Here is a 13,401-nt window from a genome sequence, read left to right on the forward strand (position 1 = left end):
CTGAGACCTGGTCTCAGGACTCACACAATGCCACATCCGCCGTGTTCTGTTGGCCAAACCAGGCCACCAGGTCATTCCAGATCAAGAGGTGGGAAACATACTCCTCTTCTTCGCGGGAGAAGCTGGAAAGCATTGTGGCCATTTTCTCAGTCTGCCGCAGAGACTTCTGAGATGCAAACCTCAACTCAAGGTGATTGTCAGACCCCTGTCATTGACAAACTTCACTCTCAGGTGTAATTATCATCATGAAGATGTGTACAACTGGGACACAATCGTTAATGTATGCACAGCCATGCACTCTTTCTCTCTGCACACTAGGTGAACATCTAGTATTGTCTGATGGGTTATTCTCCAGCCCTGCCCCAGCCACACACACACAGAGACACACACACAGAGACACAGACACACATACAGAGACACAGACACAGACACACACAAAGAGACACACAGATACACACAAAGACACAGATACACACAGAGACACACAGACACAGAAACACACACACAGACACACACACAGAGACACGGACATACATACAGAGACACCCACACACGCAGACATACAGACATACACACACATACAGACACAAAAATACACACACAGATACACTTACAGAGACACATAGACACACACACAGAGACAGACACACACGCAGATTCACAAAAACATACACACAGAGACACACAGACACACACACACACAGCTCCACACAGACACACAGACACACACACTTTGTGCAAACTGATCTAGTCGGTCACCTGGAGAAAACAGAGGAGCAGGCTGGGAAGATTTGGCTTCGAAAGGCATGAGAGTGACTCGTGGGAGAAGAAAAGGAAAATAAGTGGGAGGAGGGGTGGCACAAGGAGAGCCCTTGCTGGTGATTTCAAGAGCAGTCTTGTTGCAGAGCTGAGAGTGAGGGATGGAAGAGAGAGACTCGGGGGCAGCTGTGGAGTGTGAGAGAACTGGAGACGGGGAGGTGTAGGAGAAGAATTTTAGAGAGAGTGGCTGTGTATCAGGACCTGGGTCCTGTGTAATGTCCTCTGGGAGATTCAGACACAGACTGGAAATACTTTTGACTGTAGGACTCAATACCAGACACTCTGAGACTGGACTGTGGGAGCTCTGACCCTTCGCTGAGGTTATGAGAGTGATTCGTCCCTTTGCTGAGGCGTGATCTGGAATTCCCTCTGCTTCCGGGTGGTGTGTGGACACAAGTGTCAGCCAGCGGAAGAGCCTCCGACCTGCTCGGCCCCACCCTCACCTCTGCTGGTCTCATCCAGCCCTGCAGTTGGGTTCTTTCTTGGGTCTGGAAGGCATCCTGCAACAGGAAATCTGCAGGGGGCCTCCAGATTGCCCTTCTCTTTGTGAGGAGGCTGCCTAGAGTGTTCACGAGGGGACGACACCCCATGGCAGGGATCACTGGCATTTTGGTGTACATTGTTAAAAAGATTTCTTGTCTACTCGCTTAATTGGATTTGTTGGGTGTATAGAGGAAGGACCTATTATATGATGGGTTTAAGAGATATTATTTTCAATATTTAAAAAAAACTCTGAAAGTAGATATTAATGCTCCTCTATTACAGATGAGGAAACTGAGAACCAGAGAAGTTCTCTGGTCTGCCTGGGTTTCCAAACCCCTAAAGTGGACTTTTAAGGGGATTTTGGGTGGCCCAGTGTCTTCACACACTTTTCCTACACTTGGGGACTTTCCCATCATGGTGCCCATGCCTTCCTAAGGTGGGACATAGAGACTTGCTATCCCAGCCTTCCTGGCAGCCATGGTCCTCGTATATGACCTTGATGCTGACAGTCAGAAGAGTCTGTGAAAAACCTGGATTTTCAAGGGAGCGAGATGAAGGAGCAGGGGCCCATGTAGAACCCACTCAGGTGCTGGTGATGGTGAGTGTGTTGGCCTGGCTGTGGTCCTAGCAGAGCAGAGCTCTGCAGTTTGTGCCCATGTGACATCGTGGGGTCTTTGCTGGAGCAGGTCTGCACCTTGTTGTGGGTGTTGTTCCTGGCTGCGTGGCCTCTACCAGTGGGTCTCTGACCCATCTAGAGATGGGAGTCCTGACATTCCTTAACAAATTCCTTTTCTGTTAAACTCACTAGAGAGGGCTCTGTTGTTTATAACCAGGAACCCCAACCGGTATGGCTTTTTTGTTGTTGTCATTTGATTTTTATTTTATTGTAATAAAATAGTCATAACATAAAATTTACCATTTTAACCATTTTTAAGTGTATAATTCAGTGACATTAAGTACATTCACAGTGTTGTGCAACCACCACGTCTATGGTATATGTGGCTTTTAACATATGCATTTCATTAGATTCTCCCAACCTCTCTAAAAATTAGGAATTATTATCTTTGTTTTATAGGTGAGAGACCAGAGCTCAAGGAGATGAAGTGGCTTACTCAAGATTACCTCACTAGTAGTAAGAGTATAGTAATTGCCACCGTTTATTGAGTGCTTATTACATGTATGTTGCATGTAATCCTTTAGAAAGCCCTGCAAAACAGGCTTCATTGTGGCTCCTGTTTCACAATGAGGAAACAGGCTCAGAGAGGGCAAGGAACTTATAAAGGCCACTAGGCAGACTTGGATTTTAACCCACGTCTGTCTGACCTTAAAGCCCTTGGTTTCCTGCGAACCCATCCCGTCTTCTTGGGGTTGGAGTCCAAGTCTTCTGGCTCCCAGACCAGAGCTCGGCCTTCTCACCACGAGGTGAGTTATCCTGAGGGGAAGTGTGCTGTGGCCAGTGCTTTCACGATGGGGCCTCTCCCTTATTCTGTGCTGACCTGGGTTGGAAGGAGAAGCTGGGAGGATGGGGTGGGGGTGAGGCCTTGTTCCTGTGCTGGCCGCTGCAGTGCCTGGGGTCTGGTGAGTGCTCAGATGGAGTGTGTTGAATGGAACTGAGCTCTGTTGAACGCAGCAGAGAGTAAGCCCTCCCAGGCCCCCTGGGCCAAACTGTGGAATTGAGACGTTACCTGCTGACTTCTATGGCTGGAGACTGGAATATAATAAAGGGAAGATCATCGAGTAAGGAACTCTGAATGAGGGGGCCAACCAGAGTGAAAAGACACTGGATTTGGGTGTTATTAAGGAAGGTTACAACAAAACTAATACAACATCTCTTTGCTGAGCACTAATTACATGCTGGGGCCACTCTCAGGGCTGGACATGGATGGTTTCCGGTCCTCATCACCCCCAACAGGGTAAAAATCTTTGGGGGCCTCGTTGGAAGAGCAGGGCATAATGCTCAAGTGCAGGCACTCTGGTCAAACAAAAACAAGCGAAACCCCAGTCCTCCGTGTGAATGTTGGGCAAGTCACGTCTCTGTCCGTTCCCTCTGCTGTAAAGTAGGCATGGTAACCGTCCCTCCAGCATAGGGTTTTTAAATGAATGAGGGCCTTTAACATGCTGACAACAGCACCTGGCACCAAGAAGAACTCAGTAGACGCTGGCTATTGTCCCCATTTGATGGATGAGGAAACTGAGGACCAGGGAGGTTTAATGACAAGAAGTTGTTCACCAAACTGACAAAGGCAGAGCTGCATTATGAAAGCAGGTTGGATCTCAAAGCGTCTGCTCTTTCCAATCTGTTGACAGATATTTCTGGAGCTTTGATGACATGCCCCCGTCTGAGAAGACACTAATGAGTGAGGCTGATAGAGTTTGGGTTCCTCATGAAGGAGAAGTTCCCGACAGGAGAGACACTGAGCACGTGGACGAGCTACAAGCCAGACCATTCCAGTTCCCACGAGTGTGATGGAGAAGGAGGAAGAACAAATACACAGAGTGGGACTTGGGGTGCGTGGGGCCGGGGAACCTCTTTGAGGAGAGATGCTTGAATGGAGACCTGGGGGAGGGGGAGGAGGCAGTGCCTTAAGTTCTGGGGAAGAGTGTTCCCAGAAAGAAGAAGTGACCAGGCCCTGGTGTGTCTGGGAAGAGAAAGGGGGGGCTGGTGTGACTGGAGAGCCATGAGGGAGCTAGAAGAAGGAGGAGAGTTTGATGACAGCTTAGACACTCCTGCCTCTGAGCTCTGGCTCTTGCCTGCAAAGCAGGAAGGACACACTTCCAGTGTCTGCTTTGGGGACAGTATTAGTTTTCTAGGGCTGCTGTAAGAAAGTACCACAAAATAGGTAGCTGCAAATAACAGTTATTCTATCACTGTTCTGGAGGCTGGAAGTCAGAAATCAATGGGTCAGCAGGGCCGTGCTCCCCCTGATGGTTCTACGTGGAGAATCTGTTCCATGCCTTTCTCTTACTTCTGGTGTTGCTGGCAGTCCTTGGTGTTCCTTGGTTTGTCGACGCATCACTCCAATCTCTGCCTCCACTGTCACAGGGCTGCCTTCTCCCTGTGTGTCTGTGTCTCTTCTCCTCTTCATATAAGGACACTAGTTGTACTGGATGAGGGCCCATCCTAAGTCAGTACAACTTTATCTTAACTTGATTACATCTGCAAAGACCCTATTTCCAAAGAAGGTCACAGTCACAAGTACTGGGGGTTAGGACAGCAACAAGTCTTTTTGGGGGACGTGATTCAACCTGGAACAGCGACCGAAGAGCAGTACCTTATATGAAAGCACCGTTTCAATTTCAGAGGGAGATGCCACAGGCCAGCACAGTTATTCTGCTGGGAGGGAAGCAGAGGGAGGGAGGTGGGGTGGGACGAACCAGTCTTCAGTGTCGAGAGACCTGGCTTCTCACCCTGATTCTATCACAAGGCGGTCAAGTGATCCCCAACGAGACTACAGCCTATTTGACCTTATCGTCTTCATTTTCCAAATGAGGCCTTCAGGCCGCACGCTATGCCGTTGAGTTCCCACGGTATCAAGAACATTCTACTCTATTGACTATCATTTACAATTATTCAACTGGCTGAGCAGGAGGCGGGACAGTCAATGCCATTCTTATTCCGCCTCAAGTTCAGCTCGTGATTATTGGAAAGAACCCAGAGAAACACCCTAATAGATAAATAATGATAATTATGATTATTGATTGAGTGACAGACACTTTGCTATGTACTTTGCAGCTATTAATTCAAAATTTCCCCACTACACTCTGAGGGACGTACTCATTCCATAGTTCACTTCCATGGGGCGCTGTTCGTGTGTTCTTTGTACATGGTCCTCTCTGGAGTTGTGTAGATGGCGGCCCTGTAAGCATCATAAGCTGCCCCTTCTAAAGATGGGAAGAGAAGCTCAGCAAGATTCGGTAACTTCCCTGAGCACCTCCTCATCATTAAAGGCAGAGGAGGAACTCAGACTAGACTTCTAACTCCAAACCCTGAGCCTCTGCCAGAACAGCAGGCTGCCACCCGTAGATCAGATTGACTTCTTCATGGGAGGGAATGGGGGACTGGGCACTGGAGTGATCTGGGTTTGCGTCCCAGCTCTGTGACTATGAGCAGGCCATGGGACCCCTCTGTGCCTCAGTTTCCTCATCAGTAAGATGAGGTCACACTTATTCCTACTCTATAGGCTTAAATTAAATGAGGGAATGCACGTGGTGTCCCTAGAACTGTGTATGGTGCTGGCCAGGCGTACAGTAAACCCTAGGCTCAAATGGAAAACACCTTTCTCCATAGAGGAAAGCCTCTGAGCAGCTTCCCGAGGAACCTTCTCCCTGATGGCAGACTGAGGGGGCTGGTGATCAGCACAGCCTTTTGAAGGGGGTCGTCTTCTCCAACCAAACACGACACAGCCACAGGGAAAGTTGTTTTAGCTCCACTTAGTTTGATTTATTATTGATAATGCTGGAGATAAATTAGAATCATTAAAATAAGAGGCTGCAGGCTGCAGGCTGTTTGGAATCCCGGAGCTGTCTGCTGTGCATTTGCTGGCACTTCAGTGAATGCACGTGTGTCCGGAGAAGGAGGGCCCTGGGAGAGGGAGGCAGGAGTCCTGTGGGGAAAGTCTGAGCAGCGAGAGAGGAAGCACAGCATGGAACTGTGTCTTGGTCGGCTTGGGCTGCCAGAACAAAATACCACAGACTGGGTGGCTTCACCAACAGGAATTTATTTTCTGGAATTCTTGGAGGCTGGAAGTCCAAGATCAAGGTGCTGGCTGATTCTGTTTCTGGTGAGGTATCTCTTCCTGGCTTGTGGATGGCCACTTTGGTCTCATGTCACTTTTCCTCTGAGCACCTGGGGCAGAGAGAGAGAGAGACTGGAGTGTGGTGTGCAGTGAGAGAGGAAGAGAGAGAGAGGAAGAGAGAGAAAGAGAGAGCTCTCTGGTGTCTCTTCCTACAAGGACAGTAATCCTATTGGATCAAGGCCCCACCCCTATAACCTCATTTAACCGTAATTACCTCCTAAAAGCCCATCTCCAAATACAGTCATTGGGGGTTATGGCTTCAACATATGAATTTGGTGTGGGGGGGACACAATTCAGTCCATGGCACACTGCCTTCCCCCCTCCCCCGAGAGGCCTGCAATGCCTGTTGGTACTGTGAAAATAACCTCCGCCAACACCTTAATTTTTATATCCTCAGAAAACATGATGAAGTTGAGTACTATCATTAACACCCACTTTTTAAAGATGAGAAGACTGAAGCACACTGAAGGAAAGTCATGGGCTTCAGGTCCCCAGCTAGTGAAGGGTGGAACCAGGAAAGACATTGTATGAGTCTTGTGGTGCTCACTGTACCTCGCTAGTGTTTCATAGGGTGGGGAAAGCACTGACTTTTGAATCAACCTTGGGTTAAATACTACCTCTGTCACTTGTAAATGGTGAGATCTTCAGCAGATTATTGGCTCTCTGTGAGCATGGTTTTAGCACTTGTAAGAGACAGTAGAATAGTACTGCCCTCACACAGCTGTGTTGGGATCGAATGAGATAAAGTAGGATGAGTACCTAGTATGGGGCCCAGAACATGGCAGCCACTCAATCAATGGCAATCAATTTACTCTCAGTGCTATGCACACTCCTCGAGTCAACAAGAGGTCAGGAGGCCTTTGAGCTCATCCAGTGAACTTCCAGGCGTTGTGGTCCCATCTCCTAGTCAAGTGTTCACGCTCTTCACCAAACTCCCTCCCGCTTCCCCTGCTCTTAAAAGGTAGTCCCAGGAGAGGATGGGATAAAAATCATTCATGCTAAGGGATAAATGACAAAGAAGGGTTTTTGAGGTCTTTGATAATTTTAGAGAGAAGTTGTATTTATTTATTTATTTATTAATTTTTTAATTGAGGTCATGTTGGTTTATAACATCATGTAAATTTCAGGTGTACATCATTGTATTTAGACTTCTGTATAGACTGCATCGTGTTCACCACCAAAAGTCTAGTTGCCGTCTGTCACCGCACAAGAAGTTGTGTTTTTTAATCTTTGTATAGAATGGACTCTGGCAAGGTCAGCCCAGATCCTGGTAGACCAATTGTCCAAACAATATTGACTGGTACCTCCTGTGTGTTAGGCGCTGTGCTGGGGACTGGTGGGTCAGTGTAGAGATGGCTAAGATTTAGACACTGTCCAAGAGATAATGACCCCCAGATCTGCCCCTTTCTCAGAGTCCCTCTTCTTATAACATGGCATCTCTTCTTACCAGTTGCTCATGTTAAAATTCCTAAGGAGGGCCGGCCCTGTGGCTTAGCGGTTAAGTGCGCGTGCTCGGCTACTGGCGGCCCGGGTTCGGATCCCAGGTGCGCACCGACGCACGGCTTCTCCGGCCATGCTGAGGCCGCGTCCCACATACAGCAACTAGAAGGATGTGCAACTATGACATACAACTACCTACTGGGGCTCTGGGGAAAAAAAAGAGGAGGATTGGCAATAGATGTTAGCTCAGAGCCGGTCTTCATCAGCAAAAAGAGGAGGATTAGCATAGATGTTAGCTCAGAGCTGATGTTCCTCACACACACACAAAAAATTCCTAGGGAGTTGTCTTTGATTCTTCTTCTTCTTTCTTATCTCACTTCTATCCATCACCAGGTCCTGTCAGCTTCAAAGTGTGTCCCAAATCCACACACTCCTTGCTCCCTACCTTTCTGTGCCTCAGTTTCCTCATTTGTAAAACGAAGTTAACAATATCACTTATCCTGAGGAACATTGCAATATTACATGAGTTAATATATATAAAATGCTTAGAATAGTGCCTGATACTTTGAAAGCAAGTACTTTGTGTGTGTTAACTTTTATCTCAATGATGCTGTCTCATAAGACCCTTTATGTTCAGGCCCCTGGCTGCCTCTCTGTCTTCATCTTCCTCTATTCCTTCCTTCCTTCACGTGTGTCCCAGCTACACTTTCCTTCTGGCTTGACCCTGAACATGTCAAGCATGCTCCTGCCTCAGGGCTTTTGCGTTTGCTGTTCCCCTCTCTGGGAATGCTCTTCTTGTAAAGAAGCATTCATTCATGAGGCTCCTTTCTTCAGGTCTCTGTGCAGTTGTCACCACTTAAGGAGGCCTTCCCTGATGACACCCTGTCAATTTATTCTCTTGCCCTGCTTTCCTCTTCTTAGCAGCGTTTATCACTACCTGATAAATATGTTTATTTGTTTATTTTTTTCTCCCTATTCTGGTTGCATCACAACCATTCCAAAACTTAGTGTCTGAAAACAACATCAATCATTTTATTTTGTCTCATGGTTTTTGTGGGTCATGAATTTAGGAAAGGCTCAGTTGGGCAGTCTTGTCTTGAGGTGTCTCATGTGGTTGCAGTCACATTGTGGCTGGAGCAGCTGGGACCTGGTCTGGCATCTCTGTCTTTTCTTGTAGACTTGAGACTTCTCCATAATAATTAGTCTTCTGGAAAGAGTGGGCTGGTTTGGGCTTCCTCATGGCATGCTGGGCTCAGGATGGTCAGACTTCTTGCCTGGTGGCTCCAGCACAGGCGTCCCCGTGAACCAGGGAGAAGCTGCAGTCACTTTTATGACTCAGCCTAGAAGTCACATTGTATCACTTCCTCTTTACTCCATTGACCAAGCAATTGTGAAGGTTGGACCAGGTTCAAGGAGAGTGACACAGACCCACTTCTCAATGGGAAAAGGATCAAAGAATTTGCAGACATCTCCTAAAACCACCACAGGTCCCAACTAGATATGAGCTCGATGGGGGCAGGAAGTTTGCTTTGTCCACTATTATATCCTTGGTACCTAAAACGGTGCCTGGATCATAGGGAATGCCCAATAAATATCTGTGGAATAAATAAAACAGTTAAGAATGTGCTGAAGTTCAAACCTAAAAAGTACTTTTATCCCCATAGTTATCCAGTCTTAACAATCCACTGAACCAATTGCTAAGCACATAGAAGAAATGATGCTCATTAAGCATGTGGAAGTAAACTTAATTTAGAAGGAAAAACGCAATATTACCTGCACTGACATATTGACCAGGGACTTATTCTTGGAGGTTCACGTCTTATTAATCTCTGTCTTTTTTGGAGCAAAGCACAGAGCCTGGCACAAGGCAGGTAACCAATGAGTGGTTTTTCAAAGAATCACCAAGTATACGCTGGTTGGGAGGTAATTGCATATCCTTTTTATTAAAAAGTTAATAAAAACCCCACTTCTGGGGCAACTTGTTTTAGGGAAACAGGTGTGGCAAAGAGAAATGTGTCAACTACCATTTATTAAACACTTGCTATGTGTCAAGGAATGTGACAAGTGCTTTGTATGCATAATATTGTTTTCTCTCCATAGTAACCCATGGATTTCAGTACCACTGCCATATCTCCAGCCCTGTTTCGTAGATGGTGAAAATGAGGCTCCGAGAGGCTAATGACACTCCTCTTCCCATTACGTTTGCAGGTGGTAAGTGGGAGAGGGGGCTGTAATGTTCATTTGGCTCCAAGAGCTGAGTTCTTTGCCAGGTTCCATGATGCTTCCTTGGAGCTTGAGGGGTCTAGCCATGGCCTGGCACAGCCAAAGGCTCTTCCTCATCTCACCTACACCTTGACTTTTAGTGGAGACTACCTAGTAAGGAGTATTTTGGCTATTTGAGTTGATGTTAAGCAAAGACCAAGTAACATGTAGATTGCTGCACCCACTGCTTGTCACTTTAAGATACTATTCAGATGGGCATCTTCTTTATGTGTTCCCATTATCAACTGCTTAAAATAATTAATTTTAAAGGATGACAGACAATCCTAATGCATTTCAACTTAGCAAACGGGTCTTCTGAAATCAGATCCTGGAGGTGTGGCTGGGGTTATGTTAGTGGCCATCACCCTGATAAGCTGGAGATCACAGCCCCGTCCACTCTGCAGGGTTTAGGCTGAGCTCCCATTCTCTAGGGGCTGTGGGTAACTCAGAGTCACTTTTAACAGCATGACTTCTAAGGAGGCAGCTGGTGGCGGAGGAAGCTGATGGATGTGGATTCAAAGCCAGGGCTGCCTCTTCCTAGCTGTTTGAGGCCAAGCTTTGCCACTTATTAGCTGTATGGTCTTGGGCAATTTCCTCCACTTCTCTGTCTGTTAAATGAGGATGAAAAGAGCACCTTTCCACCTTTTCCTGTCATGGTGGGGCAGAAGTATAATCATGCCTGGGGCATGATGCATAATACTTGCTCAATAATCTTTAAGAACTATAAGAGAAGGAATCTATCTTGGGGGAGATACACTGTTTATCACTAAAGAGATTTTACAGAGCAGGGAAGACATTCTGATAAACCCTAATAATCCAGCGTTCAAGTCCATCTTCTTTCATAAAAATGCGTCTTTTGTCCCAACTTGTCCCATGGGTTAACTCTCCCTACCTTAGCTCATAGCCTGTGTTTTCCAAGCTCGTGCTTCAGCAGCTCCTCATAGGTGGTTCCCGCAGCTGCGGGGTCTTGGATCCTCTTGGGTGAAGGTCACATTTACCCATCATTAGCCACTTGCCCAGCGGGGCAGCCGGGCCCAGGCACAGAGGCCAGTTGGATCTGAGTCCTCTCTCAATGGTTGTCCTAAGCAGTGTGCAGGCAATTGCTTGACGTGTGGTCAAGAGAACCTGCTCTTGAGCAAGGGACTCTGGAGACCCCAAGGACCAGAGTCACTGAGAAAATGAGGAGTTCACTGAGTGCTGTAGCTCCTCTGACCCACCCTTGGCACTCAGGGGGCTGCAACATTAGCTTGGGCAAACCAGCCATGTCAGGCTGGGGTTGCCGGAATGAATGAATGATTCAATTGAGTCTGCTTATCACAACCCTCAATTTTAGCACTTGACACATTGTGATGCATCCATTCATTGACTTGACATGGCTGCATCACTGTATTGGTTTTCTACACCACAAACTGGGTGGCTTAAAACAGCAGTAATTTATTATCTCACAAGTCTGGAGGCGACAAGTTGGAAATCAAGGCGTCGGCAGGGCCATGCTCCCTCCAAAGTCTCTAGGGGGGGATCCTTCCTTGTCTCTTCCAGTTTCTGCTGACTCTTGGCATTCCTTGGCCTGTGGCAGCATAAATCCAATCTTTGCCTCCATTGTCTCATGGCCATTGTTTCCCTGTATGTCTCTCTTCTTATGCGGACACTGGTCATATTGGATTAAGGGCCCACCCCATTCCAGTACGGCTTCATTGTAACTAATTTCATCTGCCAAACCCCTATTTTCAAATAAGGTCACATTCACAGGTACCAGGGGTTAGGACTTGACTATATCTTTTTGGGGAACACAATTCAACCTGGTAAGATAGTCACTGTTGGTGGCTGATCCAATCCCCCTCCACAACCCCTTTCTCCCAGCTACCTGACACTGAGGGGCAGCCATATGGCACAGTTCTGGCCACTGAGACCTCAGCGAGGTCTGTGGGATGAAGCATCCGGGAAAGTTCTAGTTTTCCTAAGCAGGAACACACTCAACTGGCAAGCCTCTTTTTCTCATTTCCATCCTACTTCCTGTTTGGAGTATGCACATGTCATTAGAGGTACAGCTGTCATGTCATTTGGTGGCCAAGGGGGATACTTGTAAGGAGGAAGCCAACATGTTAGTGATGGTGCAGAGGAAAGAGGGCAGGAGCCTGGGTCCCTGAGGCATCCCTGAGCCTGCACTCCAGCCCTCCCCACCCGTGGGCTCCTTGATTTGGGAGCCAGTAAACTATCTTTCGGGGCCATTGTTAGGAGTTTCTGTTATTCTACAGCTAAGTTCATGCCTGATTGATACACAGGATTGTCTTTCCCTGTTGCTGAGGATGATGTTAACAACATAACAAAAATTATTATTTATTAAAATACACTCTTTGCAGGCACTGTACTAAACACTTACATGGATCATGTAATTTAATAAATATATTAACCCTATAAGGTAGCACGACTATTCTCCCCATTTAACACTTGAGGAGACTGAGTCCCAGAGAGGTTAAGCCACAGCCCATGGTCATGCAGTAGGAAAGTGGTGGGCGCAGGATTCAAACACAGGTCTATTGGATCCCAAGCCTGTGCTCGTCCCACTATACTGTGTGGCCTCTTCCCAGAAAACCTTGGGAAAAGAGTAAGAAGAACAATAGCATTGATGACAGTGGTTAGCATTCATTGAGCATGTATTATTCATTCGCTTAGTCATTTATTGAGTAGCAAGTGCCAGGCACTGGGCTAGTGCTTTACCTGCAGAATCTCATGGTGAACAATTCAAAGGGCAGGAGCTCAGCACTCCCTCCGGAGCCCTCAACCCAAATAGCTCTGAATGGCTGAATGCTAATGGGATCTCCTGGGCTCGGCTTTGTAGGAAGAGTAGGAGTTTGAGAGGTGAGGAAGAAGAAATGGGACATTTCAGAGAGAAGAAGCAGTAGGATCAAGGATGCTTTGCCACAGTTTGGGCCTCAGCAAGGGTTTGGGTGTGGCTAGGGCTGTTAACTGTTCCCCAATGTCCATTCTCCCTTCTTTCTGTTAGAAATAACACATCCCTAAGTTTTATCTGGGCACGTGGCCACCCAGGTATAGACAACATTTCCCAGACTCCCTTGCTACTGGTTGTAGTGTCTGATTAAATTTTCACCAATGGAATGTGTAATTTACTGTCATTTCTTCAGAAAGAAACGGCTTACCTCCTACTTCCTGTGGAGCAAAGCGTGGGCAAGGATCAGCTTTGATTATGGAGGTGAAGGGAGCATACTAGGGGCTGGTGTAACTGGAAGATGGATGGAACCTGGGCGTCTGAATGACTATGTGGGGCAGAGCTGCCCTGTCAGCTTGGACTACTCATCTCTGATTGTTGGGTAATAAAGAATTAAACTGTTTTCTTATTTAATCAGCTAAATTTTGGGGTTCCTTTGTTACAACAGTTTAGTCTGTACACTAATATATTGGACCTCACCCTGGACCATATCTAGAGGAAGAGTCACCCAGTTAATTCAGTCCAACTCTCAGGAGGAGAAAGAAAATGGAGAGGTAGGGGAAGCTTGATCTGAGGAGGAGGAGAAAAGCTGTAGGAGCCTTAATTTATTCATAACAAATTAATAATTTTGTTAATTTGTTAATTCAACAAATA

At 46.9% G+C, this 13,401-nt stretch overlaps 1 long non-coding RNA gene across 1 annotated transcript; it reads left to right on the top strand.

The window, feature by feature from the left end:
- Positions 1-3,641: 3,641 nt before the first annotated feature.
- On the top strand, positions 3,642-13,123 carry LOC131421926 (uncharacterized). Its single transcript, XR_009223982.1, has 3 exons — positions 3,642-3,810; positions 9,639-9,749; positions 12,944-13,123. It is a non-coding gene; the product is annotated as an uncharacterized LOC131421926 (long non-coding RNA).
- The last annotated feature ends 278 nt before the right edge of the window (positions 13,124-13,401 follow it).

The sequence above is a fragment of the Diceros bicornis genome, chromosome 25, assembly GCF_020826845.1.
Source record: "Diceros bicornis minor isolate mBicDic1 chromosome 25, mDicBic1.mat.cur, whole genome shotgun sequence".
NCBI lineage: Eukaryota > Metazoa > Chordata > Mammalia > Perissodactyla > Rhinocerotidae > Diceros > Diceros bicornis.